The sequence below is a fragment of the Mytilus californianus genome, unplaced genomic scaffold (assembly GCF_021869535.1).
Source record: "Mytilus californianus isolate M0D057914Y unplaced genomic scaffold, xbMytCali1.0.p SCAF_1, whole genome shotgun sequence".
NCBI lineage: Eukaryota > Metazoa > Mollusca > Bivalvia > Mytilida > Mytilidae > Mytilus > Mytilus californianus.
In genome coordinates this window covers 88,133,356-88,153,251 of record NW_026262581.1, presented here as the reverse complement: position 1 = coordinate 88,153,251, position 19,896 = coordinate 88,133,356, and the positions used below count along the sequence as shown (strand labels likewise).

The 19,896-nt window shown below is 31.4% G+C and overlaps 1 long non-coding RNA gene across 23 annotated transcripts in view; it reads left to right on the top strand.

Annotated features, from left to right (window-relative positions):
• LOC127725777 (uncharacterized) overlaps positions 1–19,896 on the top strand; it is a 136,482-nt gene that overhangs the window by 30,374 nt on the left and 86,212 nt on the right. For all 23 annotated transcript variants that reach the window (XR_007993174.1, XR_007993182.1, XR_007993211.1 and 20 more), the window contains exon 3: positions 11,430–11,500. This is a non-coding gene — a long non-coding RNA (uncharacterized LOC127725777). The remainder of the gene's footprint in view (positions 1–11,429; positions 11,501–19,896) is intronic.

Genomic DNA, 19,896 nt, shown 5'->3' with positions numbered 1-19,896 from the left:
TGGTGTATAGCATATGTTGCAATGGTAGAAGGTGTATGGTGCTATGGTGTATGGTGTAAGGGGAATGGTGTAATGGTGTAATGTGCGATCGGGAATATTGATAAGAACTGATTTTTAATTTTATACATTTATTTACAATATTGTGATCTAAATTCGTTTTTTTAAATAAATTAATGATTTTATAGTCGCATGCTTTCTTTGAAATTAAATTGCATTATGGTGTAATGTGTAAGGTGTATGGTGCAAAGGTGTAACGTGTATGGTGCAAAGGTGTTACGTGTATGGTGTAATGGCACAGGGTGTATGGTGTAATGGTTTATGGTGAATAGTGTAATGGTGTATGGTGTAAGTGGGAAGTTTACACCATCCAAGGACTGTAATAGCCTTGTGAGTTGTGGATTAACGTGTCTGGAAAAATTGTCTTACATTATAAAACAATGTTTGGTATATTGTGTTTTTGACCGTTTTCATTCATTTATAATTGACACTGAAAAAAGCCAGATATCAAATGAAGATGAAATTTTGAATAGAATAAACTATACATATCTGTATTTTAAAAACACACCGAGTATTCATTCAAAATTTTAAAGTAATGGTTGATATTTTTAGTCTTTAGAAAAAAATAAATAAAATGCAATAGAAATGTTAAATTTTATTACAGTTCTGACATTCGAAGAGAGTCTCAAAAATTGTCGAAATTCCTGACTAAATCTCAAGAAAACATTGTTCAGCGATTTTGACAACAAGTTTTCTCCAATTGACTATCACAAACAATTTAACCTTGAAGTAACATACAATTAATTGAAAAAATGTTAGCGCAAATATAAATACATCGTACAGACTAAATTTGTTGAAATTCTACATGAAAATAAAAATAAAAACAACCCCAAAACATCAGAAAGTACCAATACCTAGATAAATATTCAGTGTCTACTAAACAAATAATGCAAGATTGTCTTGCGTTGTAGATTCTAGGTACTGAAGTTGTGTACTTTTTATTACTTTATAGTTTTCCCTTTATTTTTCTTTGAGCTGTTCCTTTATGTTGTATGACTCGAAATTGCCGAAATGACATTAACCATGTTTGTCTATGAGTGGCCACTCGTGACATTGGCGGCATAAAACTTCCAACGAGTTGGTTTTCACTTTTAACGCGTTGGTTTTAACTTTTAACGCGTTGATTGTAAACACTAACGCGTTAATTCGTAATTCATACGGCATAAAAAATAAACGCGTAAGTTTTGCAAATCTTTCTTACAAAATTCTTCGAAACTGGTTCCTTTTTGAAGTCTTCACTGAAAGACTATGTTTAATTTTTTCATTTGTTATATTATGTTGTCTGTACAGAATTATATATACAAAACTTTAATGCAATATTCAAAATGTTTGTAATGTTTGTTCCTTTATTATATATGAATCTGTAAAAAAAAACTTTACATCAGAACATGTATTTTAACTCGTTAGTTGTTATGAAAAATATATATACTGTAGACAATAGAAAAAAATATTGATCAATTAAAAAAAATTTTATTTCATGTGATCATCAGTTATTGTGTATTTCAATCTCAATTAATCTATCAGAGATTTTTGATTTTCATTCTTTTAATATTTTGCTTGCTTTCGCAATCTTCGTTGATACTAGAAATTAGAGAAAGTTATTGTTGAGCTTCTTCGCATGTGATAAAATTTACGTTACTTCTCTCTATATCTCTAAATAGACTGGTAAATATGTAATGATAACTTAATTAAATAAAATTGAGAATGGAAATGTGTCTAAGAGACAACAACCCGACCAAAGAGCAGAAAACAGCCGAAGGCCACCAATGGGTCTTTAACACAGCACGGAAATCCCGCATCTGGAGGTGGGCTTCAGCTGGACCCTAAACAAAAATGTGTACTAGTTCAGTAAAAATGGACGTCACACTAAACTCCAAAACATATAAATAAACTAAAACTAAAAAAATACAAAACTAACAAAGGCCAGAATCTCCTGACTTGGGACAGGCGCAAAAATGCGGCGGGGTTAAACATGTTTTGTGAGATCTCAACCCTCCCCTATACCTCTAGCCAATGTAGAATAAACAAACCCACAGCAATACGCAGAGAAAAACTCAGTTTAAAAGAAGTCCGAGTCCGATGTAAGAATAGGTGACAAAAGAAACGAAGCAAAATGACAATAATACATGAATTAACAAAGGACTACTAGCAGTTATTGACATGCTAGCTCCTGATCTCAATTAAACTGATTGAAAGATTATATCTTCATCATATGAAAATCAAGCACAATCCCTCCCGTTAGGGGTTAAGTATCATACCATCGTAAAATATATGAGAAGAACATAACCCGTATCATACCAACAACTGGTTTTAGAATAAATGTGTTTATTTCTGATGCAAAGACCCTATGAGTGAATCAATATTAATACCAAAATATGCCGTCTTTAATGACATGACAACAGTATCAGAACTATATCCCGTCTGAATAAGTCTGTTTAAAGGTTTGGTTAGCCTTTGAGGTAAATGTCGACATTTTTGTGCTTTGCATAGAATATTACCATAAAAGATTGGATGTGAAATACCTGAACATATAAGATGTCTGCATGTTGATTTATATTTACGAAAGATGTCCTTGTACCGATTATAAAATTTAGTAAATATTTTGACTAGTTTGTGACATCGAAAACCTGGTGTAATAGTTTTTCAGTTATACAGAGGTTTCTTTCGTTAAAATCAAATACGTTGTTACATACACGAGCGAATCGAACAAGTTGAGATATATAAACACCATAAGACGGTGACAAGGGAATGTTATTATCTAAAAATGGAAAATTAACAATAGGAAATGAAAAATCATCTCTTTTATTATCAATTTTGGTATTAAGCTTCCCGTTAAAGATATAGATATCAAGATCTAGGAAAGGGCAGTGTTCATTGTTAGAAGCAGCTTTATAAAGTAGTTATGCATAGGTTTAATCCAAATTTTTAATGACTATGTACGTCTCGTTTATTTATAAACTTTACCATTTAGGACATCGGCCATTATGAAATGATAAGCGCATTTAATTAAATTTGGCATACATTTGATTTTGAAATTCATATCTATATATAAAGAAAAACTTGCCATTTATTCACTATTATTCTACGATGTAAATGTGCAACATCTAGGGGAATTTTCTATCCGATTTGATAAAAACTCGAATTGTGTAGATGTGATTATTTAGCACTTCCACCTGAATTATTCTCAGGAAAAATAACAAATGATTTACTATATAAAAGAGATGTACATCACTTTTGTTTTCTTAGATATTGAGTGCATTGTACATTTAAGTCATATTTGGTATATAAGTATGCTCAACTTTAACAATATTCCATACTGTTCTGATTGCTGACATCTGTTTAAAAAAGGCGATTATTTGAAATGCATCATCTTTATGATATACATCTCGAACCATATTTGAGCTAGAGGTAGAAACAATCTGATGCATCATCGCTTTATGATACACATCTCGAACCATCTTTGAGATAGAGGTAGAAACAATCTGAAGCTTTTAAGCATGACTGCACTTCTGCCATCTTGGATTTTTTTAAACATTGAAAAGATTCATTCCTTTATTGTGTTCATTCTAAAACCCATGGTAGCTATCCCTATAAAAATCTTTAAACCAGAGGTGGAAGTCCATTAGTCCGACATCTCAATAGTACGTCAATTTATAAGGTATACCATTTTATAATATACGGAAATAATCTGGACTTGCGTTCTTAACCGAAAATCCAAATTAATTGGCCAAGAAAAGCAGAAAAACTCTATTACGGTAATATATCTTCATTTTCCAGCGATTTTCCAAATTTCCCGTCTTTTATTCTAGTCACCTCCTATTTAAGGACTTTTAATTTGTATTTATTTTTTTTTTAGTTCTCATTCTGAATATGTATGAAATATTTGCCATTGGACGTGAAGCAAACAGCAATCAATCAATATTAGTTATTTCTTAAACTTCTCTGCTCCAGTTTCATACTTATGATGAGTATTGGAATGTTCCTGTGATTAAACATCTATATAAATAAATAAACAATAGTTGGCCCGTAAGGATCTGAATAATTTTCATAGCAAAGAACCTTATTGATTTAAACAAAATTCCAATAACCGTATGATCTCACGGTTTGTCAAATTATGATATTATGAATTATGAAATATTAAATACGATAATCCTATTGTATTGTTTTTTTCGTAATATATCTATATTTAACAGAAAATATTTTTTAAACTCATATAGATTCCTTTTGGCAATCGAATCAAACAATGAAGAGTGATATTTGGAAAGGAGATAATCATTGAACCAGTTAATCCACTTTATGATTAAGAGCGAACTCACGACAGAATACTTCAAGACAAGTTTTCTTTGTTAATTTTTATTATTCCTTTTTTCAATACTGGTATATAGCCAAACTAGACTGCATGGTGTTCTTCCTTAAATAAATGAATTACTGTTGCATTTTAGTAAGGGGGGGGGGGGGGGGGTATTAAGTTTACGTCGCGTACGTCCCCAAAATTAGTTCCCGTTCTCTAACTTTAGTTTGCCTCAACCAAATGTTATAAAACTTATACACAATGCTTATTACCACAAAACACAGATCAAGTACGAAATGGGTGGCGTCACTTTTATCATTCATGAGTTATGCCCCTTTATAAACATAAAAATTGATGAATTTTTCGTTTCCGCTCTGTAACTTTAATTTGCCTCAACCAAATGTTTTGAACATGATACACCATGCTTACAATCACAAAACGGTTGTAAAAAGTTAAATCACAAAAATACTAAACTCCGAGGAAAATTCAAAAAGGAAAGTCCCTAATCAAATGGCAAAATCAAAAGCACAAACACATCAAACGAATGGACAACAACTGTCATATTTCTGACTTGGAACAGGCATTTTCTTATGTAGAAAATGGTGGATTGAACCTGATTTTATAGCGCCAAACCTCTCACTTGTATGACAGTCGCATCAAATTCCAAGTTTTATAATCATAATAACTACGTGAATATTGCATCTGTATGTGGAAGTTGACTTATGCACATTTACAAGCGGGGCATCTGTGGCCCATAGACACATTCTTCAATTTTTTTTTACAGATTTATATATGATAAATTCTGCACAGGTATTATAATATATCAAATAAAATAAACGTATTCTTTCAGCGTAGACCTCAAATAAGAACCAGTTTTGGAGAAATTTGTACGAAAGACTTTGATTGGTTGTAACAAATCCAGACCTTACGGTATAAGATGAAATAACTATAAAAAGATAAAAGATAAGTCTAACGGTATAGTTTGCAAAACTAACGCGTTGATTTTTCATACCGTATGAATTACGAATTAACGCGTTAGATTTTACAATCAACGCGTTAAAAGTGATAACCAACGCGTTACAAATGAAATTAACGCGTTAAAAGTGAAAACCAACGCGTTAAAAGTTTTATACCGTATGTTTATACCGCCAATGACACGAATGGCCACTCATATTTGTCTTACATTTTGAAATTTTATTTTTCAAAAATTGAATTTTCTTTGATCGTTTTAATTTATGTATATTTAATAGAGAAGAAAACAGCAAATCACATTTATCGTGAGTTTCTCAAAATGTAAGAGCAATGTTTACAAATATAGATAAAATCATGGGGATAATAAACAATACTACAGTGCATTTAGAAACATCAAACATTGAAAGGAAACGAATAGTAATTGTTTATCTTTTTATGAATATTAACGTAAGAAACAATTAAATGTTAAAATAATGATTCGTTCAATTGTGCAGTTGTTGACATATAATTCAATGAAAATGTTGGAAATTGTCCTAATTATTCAACAAATATAAACGAAAATTGTTCAACGTTTTTTATAACTAGGTATTTGAAAAGACTGTTTGAACAATTTGAATTTGAAGTGTCATAGAATAAATAGTAATTTACCAACCATTATTTCGATTCACCGTAAAAATATGGAACCAAGAAGTTAGAGACAATCAAATATCAATCCTTTTGAGCATAAATAACATCAAAGTGATTTGTGGATAAACATGTTTGAAAAGGTTGAATGAATTTGTATCCTCTTTGGAAAATTTGTATCAGATATTGTATTTTCTAAGGCCGGTTTCATTCAATCATTTTTAGAAGAGAAGAAAAAACAGAAAATCACAGTAATGTTGAGTATATCCAAACGTTCCGGCTATAAATTTTTTAAAGATACCAAACTCAAGATGACATTTTAAATATTATAAACTATACAAGGTTATATTTACAAAAACCACCGTACTTTCAAGTTAAACGATTAGTAATTTTTTTTATGTTTGTCATATGTGATCTGATACGTACAATTAATTGAAAAAATATGTTTGCACAACTATAGCTCAATTGTACAGATCAAATTTGTTACAAATTTAAATGATAATAAAAAAAACCCCAAAACATCGGAAAATAACAAGAGATTATAAATAAGTATTCAGTGTCTACTTCACAAAAAAAAAACACGTGTATTTGTGCATCTAGTTACCGGCCTTTGGCTATGGACGTTCCTGGTGCAGGTGGGTCCAGAGATGCGACTTGGACGCAAGAGGATTTTACAGCGTTGTTTTCATTTTGTTTACCCTTGTATTTATATTTTACTTAATTTGTACTTCATCGGGAAAGTGAGAATTATCTGATAAGTTAAACCCCTTTCAAATTATTTTTATAGTTTGTTCTTATGTTGTGCTGTAACACCACTGTCTTAGGTTAGGGTTGATCGCTCACAAACATGTTTGACCCCGCCACATTCTTCATGTGCCTTTCCCAAGTCAGGACCCTGTAGTTCAGCGGTTGTCGTTGGTTCATGTCTGTGATATTAGTTTTATGTAAATTGTTTATAAATTAGGCCGTTAGTTTTTTCTATTGAATTATTTCATATTTTTCATGTCCGGTCCTTTAATAGCCGACTATAATATATAGATTGTTTTCATTGTTTAAGGCCGTACGGATGCCTAAAATTAGTGACATTCACTGAATTTGAACTTTGGTAGGATAGTTGTCTTATTGGCAATCATACAACATCTCCATATTTTCCAATAGTAAGAAATTATGTTTTAATAAACTGTATGTACTACCAACTATCATCTGTTGCGTGTTTGGCATTTACTTTCAACTACAATAACTTATTTGTTGGCGCCTTTCTCGGATTTTTTTGTGTGTTTGTTTGAATGTTTAAGTCAGTTCTGTTGTATGTCTGTGATGTGTGTTTACACAGTTTTGGCTGCTGGATACCAATCAATGTCACATTAACCAATTATGTCTGTTTGGGTTGTTCACCGAATTTTATCAATCTAACGGAGCCATGCACAACACTGTCATACAAGTAGGAGGTTTAGCTTGCTATTAAACCAGGTTTTATCCACCCATTTTGTTTTTGAAAATGCCGGTACCAAGTCAGGAATATGATACTTGATTTCTTTGTTCCGTTGGTTGATATAGTCTTACGTTTGATTTTGAGGAACTTCCCCTTTTTTGAATTTACCTTGTAGTTCGGTACTATGTTTATACTTTTTAACTGCAAAATATCCGTGTAAAGGAAAGGCAAAAGACGTAAAAGGGATATTCAAACTCATAAGTCGAAGACCAACTGACAATGCAATGGCAAAAACCAAACAACGACCAAAAGACAAACAGCAGTACATAGAAAAAAAGCAACATAGAAAAACTATAGACTGAACAACAAGAACCTCACTAAAATGTCGGGCGGGGGGATTTCAGGTGCTACGACTGGTAAGCAGATCCTGATCCACATGCTCAACATATTACATTTTAACAATGTAAGTGATGGATTACATTTGTTGAAGAGATTAATGAAAACAAAATTAAATTAACTGCATGCACATGAAAAAAAAAATAACATTCTACAGCAATAGTCAATCTTATACCAGTTTTGGGTTAAAATTATGAAGAATGTTTATGAAATCGCCGAAAATATTGATCAAAACTGAACGCAAATTGGTTAAGGGCTCATATCAACCGGTATTCCCAATTGACTTTTAGAAAATATGTGTACAAGAAATTTCGGACAATTAGTTTTAAAACCATCTGAGCAGACGTATCTGGATTGATATTTGTGGATTTACATGTTTGAAAAGACTGCAGAAAATTGTCTCACGTTTTGAAAATTAGTAATATGTTTTTCTTTTTTCTTTTTATTACTTTCAAATATTTTTTACAAGAGAGGAAAAAACGGCAAATCGCAGGTAAAGTGGTAATTTTCACATTTACTGGTTATGTTATTTAAAGATTACAAATTAAGAAAACAAATTAATAGAATCAAATATACTAGCGTGCATTTATAAAACACCTTAAAATCACTGGAAACGACAGGTAATTGTTTTTCTTATTATGACTGTTTGCGTAAAACAAATAAAACTTTACAGAAGTGAATTGAATATTCGTTACTGATCTGAAATTCTATCAAAATATGTAAATTTGTCGTAAATATTAACTTAATTTAAACGAAAATTGTTCAGCGTTATTTTACTGACAGGGTAGTTACAAAATACATAAAAAATATAAGTTTCGAACAACAATTGATAGAATATTTGAGCAACTACAACTGCAGTTTAAGTGAAGGAAGGGTTTTGTTGGTAATCTTGATGAAAATAAAAATAAAAATAACTGCATGTACATCAAAAACAGAAAACATGCTAGATCAATGTGAAGATTTTAGAACTTATTTGTTTGTTTGAAAGATAAGGAATGTCTCTCAAATGGTCAAAATTATTGATCAAATGTGACCCAAAAGTGATTTAGCGCTTTAACAAAACGGTGTTTCCAATTGATCGTCAGACAAATATGTATTCAAGAAGTTTATGACAATTAATTGAAAAGACATTTGAGCAAAATAATAGCATTGTGAGTTTTGGTTTGAAAACCTAAATGTTTGAAAAGAATGAAAACATTATTTCATTTTTTGAAAACTTGTTTCATATATTGTTCTTTCTCCGGCCTTTTTAACTCATTTAAATTCATTAAAGAAAAAAGGTTACTCACAGTTATTGTGTTAATCTCCAAACGTACCACCTTAAGTTGTTTAAAGATACTAATTTAAGATGTAATTTTGAATATAATAAAATATAAAAGAGTGTTAAAAACCCACACGGTTTTTATTCAATTAAAGCGACATGTAATGGTAGATCATTTTAACCTTGTTTTCGTATAAAAAACCCAAACAAAACGAAGAAAGCAATGTTAAATTTTATTTTAGATGATATTCGAAGAGAAGTCTAGAAAACCGTAAAAGTTCTTGACTAGATTTGAACGAAAAATTGTTCCTCGATTCTGCCAACAGTGTTGGTCCAACTGATAGTAAGAAACTATTTAAACTTGACATAACATACAATTAAATTTTTTTTACCGGAGACGAAAAAATGGCAAATTGAAAATAAGTTTGTTAGTTTCAAATGCAATGGCCATGATAATTAAAGATAACAAATTAAGATAAAATGTTTAGTAGAATCAAACATACTAACCTTCCTTTAGAAAACATTGTATTTTCAATTTAAACGACTAGTCATTGTTTGTCTTTTAATATATGTTCATATTAAAAAAAATAAAGGTTAAAGTAATGATAAGTCTAATATCAGTTGATGGTCTGAAATTCCTTGTTAGTCTAGGTAATTGTAGAAATGACCAGCCAAATCTAAACAAAAATTGTTCTGCGTTATTCACTTGCAAGTGTTGTCAAACGACTGTCAGAAAATACTGAAACCTGAAGTTTGAAACCATTAATAGCAAAATATGTGTAGCTGTAATGTAAGTTATGGAAAATATTTGTTGAAAAATTTAATGAAAATCAAAATAAAGTTAACTGCACTTATCTGAAAACTGTAATTAAAAAGCAGATATAATGACTGGTTTCAAATGTACTGACTATGATATTTAAAAGATACACAGTTAAGATAAAATGTTTGGTAGATTAAAAAATACCAGCATAAATTAACATGCTAGAGCATTAATACATTTTATATCGGCTTTTGGTTCGAAATAAGAGGAAAAAGTTGATAATATTAATCAAATCTGAAAGCAATTTTGTTAAGCGCTTGTACCAACCGATATTTCAAAGTCATCGTCAGAAATATGCATACAAGTAGTTTATTAGAAAATGGACTGGATATTTTTTAAAAATTAAAAATAAACATAAGATGTTTGGTAGAATAAAAATGTTACCATATATTTAAAAATGCAATATTTTCTATGGAAACGACAAGTAATCGTTTGTCTTTTTACGAATGTATGCGAAAAAAAAGGTAAAAGTAATTATACATTCAACATCAAATAATGACCTGAAATTCTTTTTAAGTCTAGCGCTTGTATTAATAGGCGTTTTAAATTGACCGCTAGTATGTATCCTACAAGTTTCAGACGATTAATTGTAAAACCATTTGAGAAAGATAATAGCATTTTGAGTTGTGAAATAAAATGTTTGAAAAGATTGAAGAAAGTTTGATTACATTTTGTAAACTTTTTTCATAGATTGTATTTTCTGTGGCCATTTTCAATCATATCAATTCAACTGAAAAGGAAAAAAAGAAAAGAAAGAAAAACTACAGTCATAATGAGTATCTCCAAACTCACTAGCTGTTTAGAGAAAACCAATTAGGATATAATTTTGAATAGAAAACGACAAGTAATTGGTTATATTTTAGCCTTATTTTCGTAAAAAGAACAAATACAACGGAAAAGCGATGTTTTTTGTTGTTGCCTAAAGTGACATTCTCTAAAGTTGATGAAATTCTCGACCAAATCTGTATAAAAAATGTTGTCATCGCTTTTGTCAACAGTTGTTTTTCCAACTGACCGTGAGAAACTAATGAAATTTGATGTTACATGCAATCGACAGAATAAAAATTGTTTGGGAACATATAGGGTCTTGCGCCAACAAACATGTTTAACTTCGCCACATTCTGTATGTGCATGTCCAAAATCTAGAGCCTGCAGTTCAGTTGTAGTTGGCATTTGCTGTAGATCATATTTGTTTTTCGTTTAATTTTATGTACATAAATCAGGCCATTTAGTTTTCTCTATTAAATTGTTTCACCTTTTTTCAATTCGGGGGCTTTTATAGCTTACTATGCGGTGTAGGTTTTGCTCATTGTTGACGGCCGTACGGTGACCTATGGTTGTTAACTTCTGTGTCATTTTGGTCTCTTTTGAAGAGTTGTCTCATTGGCAATCAGTTCACATCTTCTTATTTTCATACGTAATTGTTTGTCTTTATAAATATCAACAACAAATAAAACGTTACAATAATGATTAATCAAATATTAGTTGTTGGTGTAAAATTCCAAGAATGTCTAGAAAATGATCGAAATTATTGACCAAATCTAAACGAAAATTGTAAATTGTTTTTCATTAACAGGTATTTTCAAAAGGCCGTCAGGATATGTTTCAGACAAGAAACACTTCAATTTGGGCAAATATAGCTGCAATGTAAGTTATAGATTAATTTTAGTTAGCATACCATAAAGCAAAACAAAGCTATAATGGTTTACTTTTATAAATTTTGACTTGGATGGAGAGTTGTCTCATTCGCACTCATACCACATCTTCTTATATCTATTATATACATGTACACGTACCTGAAAACAAATAAAATGATATAGCAATGTCAAGGGGGTAGACCTGGGCTATATAAATAAACTCATCATAGATACCTGGCTTACAATTTTGTGCGCCAGACACGCGTTTCGTCTATAAAAGTATGAGAGACAACCCTTACAAATGTTTTGGAAGTCATTTGTGCATTTTAACCTAGCAGTTATTGAAACAATGCCAAGTATTTATGTTGTTTACATTTTAGGAGCATCTAAGAAAATTGGACAAGTTTAGCTCTACTTATCATTGAATTAGGGAATAATAACATAAACAGTACCAATTTCAATGCACCAAATGCGGATTTCGACAATTATTGTCTCTTCGGTAATGCTCGAGGCCAAACTATTTGAAAATCCAAAACATAACAATTTTTCAAGTTTGAAAACTCAAAAACTGAAAAAAGTAGAAAGATAAACACGAAATTGAACGAGCGATGATCTCTCCTCATTTTTGTCCGCTTAGCAACGCGTTGCGGGGGACATAGAAATACCGGGCGTCGGTCCGTCCATCCGTCCGGTCTTGTTTGAGCCCTTACATGTACAATTCTTGCCAGATTTTTATAAAACTGATATCATAGATTTATGTCAGTAATGTCAAGGACGAGTTCGAAAATCAGTGCTTATCAACAATTTTTAAAAGAGTTATGCCCCTTACAATCATTAGTTATAAGGAAATTGCATCGTTTGCGGTCTCATGTGCACAATTCTTGCCAGATTTTTAAAAAACTTATATGGTAAGTTTATATTAGCAATGTCTCGGACGAGTTCGAAAATCAGTGCCGATCAACTATTTTGAAAAGAGTAATGCTCCTTAGAAACATAAATTATATAGAAAATTGCATCGTTAGCGCTCTCATGTGTATAATTCTTGAGCTTGCCAGATTTGTATGAAATTCATATCAAAGGTATATAACAGCAATGTCTTGTCTCAGACAATTTCGAAAATAAGTGCCGATCAAATATTTTTGATAAGTTTCCCATTGAAATATCAGATATATCGGAAGTTGCTCTCAATAGATATAAGACGATGTGGTATGAGTGCCAATGAGACAACTCTCCATCCAAGTCAAAATATATAAAGAAAACCATTATAGGTCACAGTACGGTCTTCAACACGGAGCCTTGGCTCACACCGAACAGTAAGCTATAAAGGGCCCCAAAAATTACTAGTGTAAAACCATTCAAACGGGAAAACCAACGGTCTAATCTATATAAAAAACGAGAAACGAGAAACACTTATGAACCACATCAACAAACGACAACTACTGAACATCAGATTCCTGACTTAGGACAGGTGCAAACAAATGCAGCGGGTTTAAACGTTTTAATGGTACCAAACCTTCACCCTTTCTCTGAAACAATAGTGTAACATCACAACATAGAAAGACACACTATAAAATATCAACTGAAATAGCTTAACTCAATCAAAGGACATATTAACACCATTGAACATACACTGAACAAATAAATTTGACCTATGACACAATGTAAATACAAAATAAATAATTTAGGGGAAGAATAATTAAAGTAACATGTTATATCGGTAAGAAGTGTTAAAAAATTAAAGAAAAACAATATGCTCGTCTTCTTCTCTTTAGTCAGATATTTTTAAAAATTGTAAAGAACAAAAAAAAATGTTTTTTTTTTTTAGTTATTGCCCATGGACAGAACATATAAAATATGTGCAAGGCGGGGGACATTGAAACTCTGTTCTTTTATGTATTTTAAATTGCAGGCGATAAATATATCTCTACGCTACAATAAAACAATATAATGTACACACAAAACAACCCATGCAGTTATCCCAATCCAGACAGGCTCATTGATATATAATTAAAGTGAAATAAAAGTCGAATAAATTGTTTTAGCAAATATTTATTACGTACAACTTTACAAGCTTCAAACATGTGATGTGAAATTAATCCTCACACATACAATAAAACAAATACAATACAATTTGGCGTTACGGGCAACATGCTTATATTTTATTTGTATTTAAATAATAAATTAATTTAATAACATATCGGAAGATAAAACATAAAATTGACATTATTCAAGCATCTATCGCGTCATTTGCACTAGACGACAGAGTGTAGATGTAGTACCGTAAAAACAAATAACTTCAACCATGATCATCAAATAACATTTAAGGCGAAAGTTACTAGTCACTTTAGCACATAAATTTACTCGAAGAGTAAAGAATGTAACCTCAAATGATGTGAATTTAATAGTAAAGCGAGCCTTTCAGACAGAGAGCATTAACAAGAGCTTGAAACATAAAGAGGAACAATGTCTTATTTCGAAATATTTCTCTCTCTATTGGTGAATGTTACGCGCTTGCCCAGCCCATGTAAAACAATAGGTAAGTCAAGTTTACTAACCCTTCAATTTATTATATATTTTATATATATATATATTTTATTTATTTATGGCATGTTGAGCGCTGGCCCATCCCATGCTTACAATGACTCACTCACTCAACTTGAGATTGGTAAATTCGAGTGAAAAAAAAACATTATTTGCACACTAAACGTGTATCCAAAAAAAACTTTTAAATGGATAAACAAATGATGATTCGTTCAGCCAAAAAGAGGGCTGCCTAGTTATCCGTTTTATTCAGGGCTACCTGAGAAATTCAGTAATAATTTTGTGACAAGTAAAGTATTAGTGAAATCATTCATTACATTGCCCAAACGAAATGAGTTACACTTGCCGCCCTTGTAACGCACATTAGAACGCATTGAATGTCCCTAAAATTATTCGGAGATAGAAATGATGCCAAAATAAGGTAGTGATCGTTCCAAAATGTGGTGTAAGTTTGACTTAAATATGTGAATGCTCATTTCAAAAATGAAATATTAAAAACAAAAACAAAAAGAACAAAATCTCTATCATAAATATATAAATGTCAATTACAAACATAAGCTAAGAAACAATTAAAATAATTCTATTTGAAACTAAAGTAAATGAAATATATTGCACATTTTCAAAAGCGGTTACTTGACGGATGTCAAATTCTGAAGTTCTGGTATAACGTGAAAAAAAGTCAGACTTTAATCGACCAAAAGTTTGAATAGTGTGATAAGGAATAACGTGGGTACTGCATGAGTAGCTGACAACTGCATTTATAGTAATAGTGTTACAATATGGATTTAACTTGCCTAAACATTCGTAAAGGTAAGTGCTTTTGCCAACCAATAATGATCGATATTGTTGCACTGTTCAATCGTCGGAAAATCATGTGTTTATAATTGTTCATTTGGCAAACAGTAAGATCAACAAAAGAAATAAGTGTAAAATGCCTTAACAACCAAAATAAATACAAATAATAATGATGAAAATGAATTAAACCTGGGACTAATATATTAGTCCCAGATAAAACATTATAGTTATTAAATAACATATTCGACCTTACCCTAAAACGATCATACAAATGGAAAGCTATCAAAATGCCATAGTTTATTGATTTCTTAGAAATCAATCAACCATAAATAAGTCATTTATAAACGTACCTATAAATTTTTTCATGAACGTTATTTTCAATGGTATAAATCGGTATCTTGATATTTTTGTGGTCTGATTATGATAAGCATTTTGAAATCTATATAGTGATTTTGGTTACAGTTTCTGCAGTTTTTGATGTTGAAGACACACGGAAACAGAAAACATAAGATAAATTAAAATCTGTGTGTAATAGCTAAACAACTAACCATACGCAAGGTAATTGATCTCTAAACAAGAATAATGTAGCCGCGCGGTTCTTGTATTTCAGATAAAAGTATGTGTTAATCAGAGCTCGCATATAGAACGATACTTGTAATAATAACGTAACGTCCTGCATGATGTCAAACTAAAACTCATCAACTAAAATGTTCAAATTAGCGTTACTCATGCTCAAATTATTAAAGATAAGTCGTCCAGGAATACATGTACAGTTGTCACTACATGCAAAACTATTAAATCGTAAACGTTTCAACTTTATCCATCATTTGTAGGAAGCTATCTACACAAAGTCAGTACACGCATTCCAGCAATGTTCAGTTTTAGCACATTCTTGATACTGAAAAAAAAATAAATAAACGTGATACGCTTTCTATCAAAATTTGAACCGAACAATTAATAATGAATTGATACAAAAATAAAAATTGTTACAAAATAAATAAGTGTATACATTTATCTCTCCAAAATTAAACTACCAAAGCAAATTCCGTTTACGCTTCAGACGAGGAAAGGGTTGACTGAAGTCACGCCTATTATATCATTAAAAGAAGACTATCAAACAAGCATAATCAAACAATTTGCAGGCGGCATAAATTAAGACGTGCAGAAGTGATAAAGGTAAGCAGTGGCAGCTGCAGGATCATAAACACTTACAAAAACTATGGGTAATGAACATTAATACACATGAAATGCTTCTAAAAAATCTCTGTACTGAGGATTTCTGGAAATGACTCTTGACATATCATTTAGATAAAATCTTGAAAGGTTTGGAGAATAAAGAATTGGAAAAAAGTATTGATTAATGAAATGAATTTATCATGTTTAAGTGTTATGCTTAAGGCTGATAGGCGGTACTTAACTTTGGTTTTCAAATACAAACAGCAATATTCTAGAAGATATGATCTGAACATCCATCCTAGTACAAACTAATACTGATAGATATCCTACATCAACACAAACTTGGTACTTAGATATTGACAAAATTAATGCAAAGAGCTACTGTAGAAGGTTTTGTAGAGAGAAAAGAAAAGAATTTTGTGTAAGTATTTCCTTTTTTTTTGTTATATCTGTAAGTCAAATTGTTTAAAGAGTTTGTAAATTTCAAACGATCAAATTCAATAAAAGCTTATCATTTGCAAGGTTTCCAAACAATTATTGTTTCAACATTTTTTTGTAGGAATTTAACGAAATCTTTTTTTTTTTCTTTGCACAGTTTGATATAAATGTATTATCTGAGGGTACCAGAAATTTTTATTAAAAGATAACAAACTAAGATAAAGTGTTGAGTAGAAACAGATACTGTAAACCAACTTATTTTCGCCGATACTTTATCTCGCGTTTTGCCCTTTCTAGCTTACCTCACGGCAATTAAAGTTCGAGATATTCAAATTTTCTGGATGTAGTATAATAAGGTAAGATCCAAGGATTACATCTTCGCGACGATTTATATTCGCGTTATTTATTCTACTCTCGAAAGTCGTGAAAATATATCGGGCGCGAAAATTAGTTGGTTTACAGTATACCAGCGTGCATTGAGAACACATACTATTTGTCTCTTTTTGAAAGTTTACGTAGAAAACAAATAAAAGTAATGATTAATTAAATATCAGTTGTTGATCCTAAAGTCGTCCAAAGTATAGGAAATTGTAGAAATTATAGGCCAAATCTTAACGATAATTGTTCAGCGTATTTTACTAACAGGTGTGTTTAGAACACAGTCAGAACTTGAAGGGTTCAGAAATTAAAAGGTAAAATATTTGGGCAAGTATAGCTGAAGCAATGGATTATAAAACTTAGATTACCTTAGCTGTATTTCGTGAAACCTTTCGGAATTTGGGTATTAAATACTCATCAACTTCGTACTTTATTTGGCTTTTTTTATTTTTATTAATTCGAGCGTCACTGATGAGTCTTTTGTTGACGAAACGTCCATCTGGCGTAGAATTTTTTATCCTGGTATCAACGATGAGTTTATTTACATGTGTTCGTAGTCTTAATGAAAATCAAAATAAAATTAACTGCATGTACCTGACACGTTTTGGAATGAATATTAGGAAAATATCTGAACGCAATTGGTTTAGCACTTATACTTATATACGATTTGACCATCAGAAAGTAAGTAAACAAGAAGTTATTTGATAAATAAATGTAAAACCATTTGCGCAACAATAATATCATGGTGACTTCTGGATGAGAATGTGAAAAGGGGTGGAAACGATTGTTACACATTTTGAAAATTTGTTATTCTGCGGCCAGTTTCCTTCGTTTATATTTAACAAAGAAGAAGAAAAAAATCGGAAAATTACAATTATGGTCAGTATATCCAAAGGTATATATTGCTATGTTATTTAAAGATACCAGATTAAGATGAAAGTTTGGATATGAAAAAAATATATAAGCCTGTATCTAAATAAAACGCCGTTTATCAAATTGAAACCACAAATGATTGTTAATCTTTATAGCAATATTTTCGTCACCTTTTTTTATACATGATCTGATATTCGAGTACAGTCTTGGAAATTATCAAAATTCCCGAGGACATTTAAACGAAAAATTGTTAAGCCAACAGTTTTCAAATGTACTGATTATGTTTTGTAAAGATAGCACAATAGGACCGTGGTAACAAAGCAACTTGTCAAAATCAATTTTATTTTGAACCAGTGGTCCATAGCTTCTATCATTAATTTATTAACATCAATTTTATCAGCAATCAAATCCGGGCTTCAAAGTTATTGTGAAACTACCTATTCTAGAGGTGGCGTGAATCAGATGTTGATACTAAAAAATTCCAAAGATCTTTTAGAGTACATACAATCTAAGATTCTTTCATCTTGCAATAGTATTAAAACATTTGACTTTTCTACACTTTACACAAGTATTCCCCATTCCAAACTAAAAGACAAATTGAAAGAGTTGGTCCTGCTTTGTTTCATAAAAAAGAATGGCCAACGTAGGTACAAGTATCGTGTCTAAGAGAGGGACAAATCCTACTTTGTAAAAAATCACTCTGATTCCAACAAAACTTTTTCTGAAACTGACATCATCAAGATGCTTAATTTCTTGATTGACAACATATTTGTTACGTTTGGAGGACGTATTTTTCAACAAATAATTGGCATTCCCTTGGGAACCAACTGTGTCCCTCTTCTTGCCGACTTATTCCTTTATTCATATGAGGCTGACTTCATACAGGAACGTCTTAGGAAGAAAGAAAAGAAGTTAGCAGTATCCTTTAACTTTACTTTCCGCTATATAGATGATGTTCTCTCACTAAATAATTCAAAATTTAGTGACTATCTTTAACGCGTCTATCCAATCGAACTTGAGATAAAGGTTACAAAAGAAAGAGTTAAGTCTGCCTCATATCTTGACTTACATCTAAAAATTGACAATGAGGGTCGGTTGAAAACAAAAGTTTACGACAAAAAAGATGAATTCAGCTTCCCAATTGTGAACTTTCCATTTCCTTGTAGTAGCATTCAAGCTGCGCCTGTATATATCTTCCAGTTGATACGATATTCAAGGGCTTGTATTTCCTATCAAGATTTCATTGATAGAGGGTTGCTCACAAGGAAGCTATTAAACCAAGAGTTCCAAGTGGTGAAGTTGACGCCATCACGAGTTGGTTGACCGTTATGGAATATCCGTTTCACAGATGATAGCGGATGTGTTTCTAATGTCGTAACTACAATCCCGTCCCCTTTTCCTGAATTAGAATTACTACCAGGTTTGTACTAACATGAGCAACACGACGGGTGCCACATGTGGAGCAAGATCTGCTTACTCTTCCGGAGCACCTGAGATAACCCCCCCAGTTTTTGGTGGGGTTCGTGTTGCTCAGTCTTCAGGTTTCTATGTTGTGTTTTGTGTACTATTGTTTGTCTGTTTGTCTTTTTCTTTTTTAGTCATGGCGTTGTCATTTTATTTTCGACTTATGAGTTTGAATGTCCCTCTCGTATCTTTCGTCTCTCTTCTACAATAAAAAACATTACCGTTTGATTACATTGTTTCAACCACAATCGCACGCCAACCTTTATCACAAAGGATAGTTGATTGGATAAAGGTGATGGATTTCCACGCTTACAAAAAACTAAGGTCCTATAAACTGACTTCAGGAAGCTGTCAATATAGGGAAAAAATATTCCAAACAGAGATATTTAGAGATTCAGTTGGTAACTAGTATTCGATATTTGATAAAAATTATAATCTCTAATTGTTTCAGTAATAAAAATGTTTAGTAACGTTGGACATGAAATTGTAGATTGAGTGTGGGACGTCGTGTACCTAGACTTATCATTCTACCTAAAGAAATACAAAAATCTGCAAGTTTTATGATTATATAAGAATTGCAAATATCTAAAAAAATTTAAATTCTCATTTTTGTTCTTTTTTTCTCAACATTTTCTGTTGAAAAGTGACGGTGTAGGAGGGGTGTCGTCCCGAATTTCCCCCTCCCCCCCTCAAAAAAAAAAATGAAAGGCAGAATACCGAAATCCCGAAAAAATTAAACAC